Raw genomic sequence first — 7,066 nt, forward strand, 5'->3', positions numbered from 1 at the left:
GAAAGGAATCGTATTTGGTTTCGCCTCACGAATGGTCTTGGAATGGACTGCCCTCTGGCCCGCTCCCTTCGCACCGAAATTGTAACCCCGTGCTAGAATCGAAAAAGATGAAAGCTGGCTTTAACTTGAAGTCCACCGAAATATTACAAGATCAAAAAGCACTTCTCATTTCCGGATCCATTGATATATATTTCTGGCTCTAATCGATTTGGCCTAGATATGATTTTGTTTTATTAACCCATCAGCGAACATTTAGTGACATATGCAGTGTTCGTCCAGAAAGTTACGCCTCTATTTCCTTTGGTTTATTTGTCAGGGGACTCACCCTAGACATCTGCCGTCCAGAGTTTGGTTAATGCAATGTCCATTTATTTTTGCTTTCCAATTTTGTAAGCCTCTCTTACGTGACATTATTGTCTGATGGTTTCGCTTACCCCCTCTTTATATCAGCAAGATAAAACATTCGAAATTAAACCAAAAGTTTGCAATGTTGCATAAAAAGAATTATATTTCAGAATAGCAAACCTGATGTTCTAGATATCTTAGCATAGCATTATTTTTGGACTATGGCTCTTAATTTTACAGTCCATTCAATTTCTCTAACCAAATTGGCTATTCATTAGTAATCTCAGTAAGTAACCATGTATTCCAAAAATGCTCATCCTGGTTCTCCAGATATCTTAGTAAACTACTTTAAGGACTGACATATATACTTTCGTTGATAGGTCTTAAATTTTTACCTCATAAAAGTTCCAATAGTTTATTCCATAAACTTTATTTAGGCATCTGAGTTCCAGTCAAAGATATCCCAAAAATCTGCAACAATGCTTCAAAAATTGTGGTTTAAAAAAACAGATGATCTAAATATCTTTTTAGACTATTATAAAGAGTGACTTTTTGTGGGTCACTCATATGAGTTCATACAGTTCATTTCATAAAATATTTCTAGCCTATTTGCCTATTCATTAGTAATCTGAGTAAGTTCGCATCCGTTTTTGGCAGCCACTCAACACGTGCATAAAATCGCGTTTTATCGCTTTTCGTCGCCGTCGCATCCTTTTGCGTTTGCAGGATCTCGTATTTCTTGGCGACAAGTGAACGGCAAAGGACATCACTCTTGAGTTTACAGCGTCAGCGCATATCGCCATCATTTAACCGCATTGTGGCGACTATACCTCTTGGCACTTGTTATATGAGGGAATATTCATTTTATGTCAGGTATGGATTTATTTTAAAGCTTACTTGAATTTAAAATGTTTCCAACAATATTTAGAACAAGACACCCTGTTCTTAGGCACAAACTTGACATTAAGTATCTGGTAGTTTAGTATACCCCACCGAATTTTTACCTAATAATCTATTTAAAGGCTTATTCGAATTAAAAATAAATTTGTCCATGCATGATGAAATTTAATTCTGTATATCTTAGAATATTCAGAATAAAACAGTCCCTTTTTAGGGACTAATTTGATATTAGGTATCTGTTAGTAAAGTATACCCCTCAGAAGTAACTTTTTTTAGCTTTTTATGCTGCAGTGCAGGGAGTGTCGAACACGTTTGAGAAAAGGCGCAAAAGAATGCCTATTTGAAGTGGTGGCGTGAGTTCACTTGAATGGATATACGCGATGAGGAAATACTAGTTAGCATGAATTGATTTGTTTGCCTCGCCTTCATTTAGACAGTAGCCTTCTAAACGGCCCTTAAAAACTCAAGTGTCGTGGCAAATATTTTTCTGGTTGCCTTACAACTTTCATAGCGAGTTGTTGAGTTCACTTTTGTAGAAATTTATTATTAATGAGATAATATTATATTATTATAACTTTAACAAGCGGTTTAATAAAACAAAATAAAAGACTATTTTTAAAGCACTCAATTATCGCCTTGCAATTGATACGAGTACAAGTAAACTGGCTAGACTGACACATAAAAATAAAATGAAAATAATTACTTTTTGTAACATATATATGGCACAAAGGCAAAGGAAAAAGGCAAAAACTCAGACAAACTTTTTCTCGTACTCTTGTAAACCCCTTTTTGTTTAAAATAAGAAAAAGAATGCAGACAAGAAAGGAGGAAAAAACTGTGCCAAACAAATTGTGTGATTATATTCGTAAGAGTGTTAAAGTGAAATCGAAGTTGAGGTGCTGTGATTTTAAGGTCAAATGTGATGATCAGCTTGGGTTTATACAAATATATGATATATGCTTTTTTTTTACTTCTTGGGTTTTTCAAAGTTATTGCTCTAATGTCTAGTTGTGGAAACTAATCTAGCGCGTTTTGCTTGAAGACTTGAAAGTGCAGCTCTGGCACTGCACTTACATATTTTCGCCGCATAAGCATATGTGTATACGATGGTGGCTCATATATATATATATATAGTGTATCCTGGCATATGAGTACAAACAAATACATGCACTGTTCTGTTTTCGGACCTATAGCAATTAGCATCTGATTGAACCTGTACATAAGCTAGCCCGTATCTAACGTCGTCCATCTTAGGTGCAAAGAATATCTTAACAAAGCTCTGCCCGAATACATAAGATGCGGACGGAGCAAGGATACACGAGAAAAAGTGCATGTGTCTGCGTTATTTGCATGTGGCTCGCACTCGACTGATTCTGATTCTCGGACCAGGATACAAAGGATGCCAAGGATGTGTATGTGTGTGCATTTCTTGCCTTGCTCTTCCACTTGCTGCATATAGTTTAATTTTGAAAAGGATTCGTCTGTGCCGTTGCTAGAGCTCTGGCTCTGGCTATGGCTATGGCTATGGCTCTGGCTCTGGCCAAAAAGGACATCTCGCTCGCACTCGAGTCCTTGGGCTTGGCTGTCTCGCTTTGGCAGCAGGACATTTGCCAATGCGATGTGGTGGAGGCGAGTCCGTAAGTGGCCAGTAGTTGATGGTTGAAAATGCTGCGTCTGGTTGTCCTGGCTGTCCTGGCTGTCCAGGCTCCATCCATGGCTACCTCTTCAATTGTTTCAATTTCCCTGCTGCTTTTCCATAGGAAAACTCGGAGACGAAGGCGAGCAGTGGCCGGCGTGCACATTTGGCTTAGATTGGAAGGACAAATTCCAGCCTGGCCGCTTGCCTTCTTCTTACGCGGCATCCTGGCCAAAGACCAGTGTCACACACACACTCACTTGCACTCACACCGCCAGGTAAATGTGCCGCTGACAAAGGAGGACCAGGACCTGGACCAGCACCAAAAGGGGTGGAGACGCATTAAAACAAAGGAGCTGCTACGAGCTCGAATATGCAAATCATAGGAACATAGGAGCAGCAGCAGCAGCAGCAGCAGCCGTTGCAGCCATGGCGCAAAATAGAAGGGCAAGCAGGACGAAAGGACGAACTGGGTCCCAACAACTTGCGAGAGCTGCGGTTTTGTCTGCTCAAATCGCCTTAGCTTAGACAAAACTGCAGATAATGGCTAAGGAGGCAGCCTGCTGGCTGGTTTTAGGTAGGAGCGGCCAAAGAACTGCGAATGCCACTACAGTTACAACTACAACTAAGGGTATCCTGCAGGACCGCCCAGGTCAGCACGATTGCGGACAGCGGATTAGGCTGTCTCCGAGCAATGATGCGCCTTCCCAAAAATATATCTGGAATTCGAAAAACAGGTGGATTGAGAAGAAGAGCAGCTATTGCAATAAATAGTTTGGCATACAACACATAGTTTTCCAACATCGTTTATGTTTTAGTTCCTTTAGTTGCTTAAATTACACCTAGCATGATTTGTAATTTTAAATATCTCCAAGGCAGATTTGTAGGCAATCAAAATCAAGATAATTACAAGAAATACATTGAACCAGATAAAAGTTTTGAAAAATTATGCAGTTGTTTATAAATATTCTTGAAAAATCTGATCAAAGATTTTAAGACATTCGATATCAAAGTGTTTTGAGCAGCACTTTTTTTTGAGATGATGAAATATTTTGTTTTAAGAGCAAAAATATTATTTAAGTTGTGAAAATTAAATAGTATTTAATTTGAAAATATATTCAGTATCTCTTAAATTAATTTAATTTAACTTTAGCTAAAATAAATACAATAGTTCTGAAAATTAAATAGTATCTAATATGAATATATATTAGTTATCTCTTTATTTTTAGTAAGTTAAACACCTTATTTTAATTTAGTCGACCGTACAAACATGTGCATTTGGTAAGGGAAAAATAAAACGAATAGTCATTCAGTGCGATTTCCCCCTAAAACAATTAAGATACTAAAAAGCAAAAGGATTATTTTGTATAAGCAGGTAAATATATATTTTGTTAATCTTTGGGAGCCATCAATGTCTGTTTCGATAGTGATCGAAATCAAACCTTATGATCGATGAGTTGATTGATATGCGCAGGGACAAATCAAGTACAAGTCAAGTAAATATTGTCAGGATGTATTTAGAGTAGATCCCAGTGTACGTTTAGCCCGAGGAAAACGTACACAAACATACAGCGACAACACCACATACAAAACTCGTGTACACACATTTATCTTTTCTGAAGGCAAAACTGAAAATTTAGTTTTAGGAACAGTTATACAAAGACAATGTGCGCAGGATGCAGATTCGCAGGGAGGATGGGCGTTCGATGGGTGCTGAAAATCAAGCGCACACGTCTTCTAGCATATGTATGCACACCCATAAACACCCACACACACACACAAACACATATACGCATTAACAAGGACCTATGCGTGTACATATAGCACAGCCAACAATCGGGGGTGACCAGCGTCCAAAACCCAGTGCGCCTTCATCTTTCAATTCACGCGAAAATTTCCTTCGCCATCCAGAGGTGTGACATGAGGGGTTGAGAGGGGGGGGTGGGGATGAGAAAAGGGAGGGGGCGTGGGGAGGTGAAAGGACATCGCTGGACGACGGTGACAACGACGCGGGTCTGGTCAGAGTCGGGGAGAAAGTGAATTGAGTTTAGTCGAGGACGACGAATTCGTAATTGTACACACACACGCAGCGACATTAAGGCATCTCGCACACTCGCACTTCCAGAGAAGGGGGTTTTGACCATCTGAGGGGGTGGCAAGCGGGTGGGTGGCTAGATGGTTAGATGGTGGAAGGACGTGGAACGAGGAACGAAGGCGGCTGGCAAGGAGCTGCAGATATGAGCGAAAGTCCGGCGGCCAAAGAGAGGACGAACGAAAATGGAAAATGTGTTGCCTTGGTGGACTGGACACAATGGACAATAGACGGGTTGGGTTGGGTTCCGCAAAATCAGGGGAGTTGGGTTGATGGGTTTTAGGTTGGCCGATGAAAATCTGAAGTATATATACCCAAAAACACACACACACACACATCAGCACGCACATTGGCATAAAGCAACAACTCTAAATTTTCGCAGCAGCAAAATTTACGCTAAAGATGCTGATGTCCTGCGGATGCTAAGAAGAATATGCGTCTGTGTGGGTAGCGTGTTGCCAAACTGGCACTGTATGTGTGTATGTGTATGGTGTGTACAGTGTGTGTTTGTGACGAAATGAAGCGACCCGGGCAGGCTGCTTGGCTTTTTAGTGGCAAGGATATGTTTCTTGCCAATGCGGCCCCATGCCGGCCATCTGTACTCGTGGTCGTAGTCCGTATTCCGTTGTCCGTATTCCGCTGTCCGTTGTCCGTCCGTCCGTAGTCCTGCGTTATTGTTGCTCCTTGTTGTGTATACGCCTCTACTTATATGTATTTTCTGGGCCTCTACTGGTGTGCGTTTGTGTGCGTTTCGGACATGGATTCAAAAACCTTTCTTAGCGATTTCCCGAAAGGCTGCTCTGGCGACACTGCTGCTGTCTTTTTCGTAGCCATCGTTGTTGTTGCTGTTCTTGTTGTTGTTGTCCTTGTAGTTGTTGTTATTATGGTCAGTGGCCACCTCCGTTAGCCAGGATACAATAGGGATGTATGTGTGCTCTGCGCAAATGTTTTGCATAGCAACTACAAAGTCTACGACCTCCTAGGCCTATGCGTGTACACACATTATATAAGATCGCAATCTGAGGGATATCCCACAATGATGCAAAAATACTTGTGAGGATTCTTAGCGCTGAAAGTTCAATAACTATCAAAGTTCAATTACAAATTGGCTGTAAATGGATCATTGTGTTTATACATTTATGAAAACACCTTGCATTTAATAAAGCATTACACTTCAAAACTTTGAAGGTTTCTTATATCCTCACTAGACTATGCTGTCAATTTCGGATTTTAAAATATTTATTTTGATTTACAAATCACATTTGCGTAGAAATAATTTTGACACCAATTATCTTTTAAGGCTTATTAAGCCTAGACTGATTTTCAAAGTTTTCGTGATTATGAGTACAAGAAAAATATAAAATTAAATAGATTTTTGTAAGCATTATAATATATCTCCTTGCTTTAAATAGTAAAATTAAATAAAATCTTAAAATAATCAAAATTTGACAAAAATAAGTAAGCGATTTATTATTTAAATATAAATTTGTAGTTAAATGCCTCCATTTTAAGACTACAAAAGTTTATTAAGCAATTGCTTTGTAATGGCTATTGATATTTTATTACCATTGCTGCAACGACGATTAGCGTTTAACTGTTTTGCCAACTGTCGTTTGTAAGCCACAGCAATTGGCCTGAAGAAGTCGATTAAAATCAACCACTACATCTATATCTCTGGTTTCTGCTGTTCCGATCGAGAGCCCGTTAAAGAATTCCGGTTTCTTCGGCGATCGCTGGTCACGCTCCAGCGAAAAGAGCAAGGAAAAGAGAGAATTTTCGCCTTGTTTTCAAAAAGGGGGGTTCCCAAAGGGGGGTTTCCCAAGGGGTTACGACCTCCTCCTTCTACCGCTCAAGTTTCATTCGGGCGGCAAAAAGCCGAACTCGAAAGCTGCCCAGCTGTCCACTCTCTCTCTCGACCTCTCTCTCTCTCTTAAGGAAACAGCTCTTTGGCTCTCAGGACTCCTTTGACTCAGTTAACTCTCTGAAGCGGGCGCGAAAGAGAGGCGCGTCCACATAATCTGTGATGAAGGCATGTATCAAAACAAAGCGAGGAAAACTGGCCACAATAAAAACAGCAACAACTGCTGCACATG

The 7,066-nt window shown here is 40.2% G+C and overlaps 1 protein-coding gene across 1 annotated transcript in view; it reads right to left on the minus strand.

Annotated features, from left to right (window-relative positions):
* LOC128258619 (coiled-coil domain-containing protein lobo) overlaps positions 1-7,066 on the minus strand; it is a 34,446-nt gene that overhangs the window by 16,280 nt on the left and 11,100 nt on the right. The window lies entirely within an intron of this gene.

The sequence above is a fragment of the Drosophila gunungcola genome, chromosome 3R (genome assembly GCF_025200985.1).
Source record: "Drosophila gunungcola strain Sukarami chromosome 3R, Dgunungcola_SK_2, whole genome shotgun sequence".
Taxonomy (NCBI): Eukaryota; Metazoa; Arthropoda; class Insecta; order Diptera; family Drosophilidae; genus Drosophila; species Drosophila gunungcola.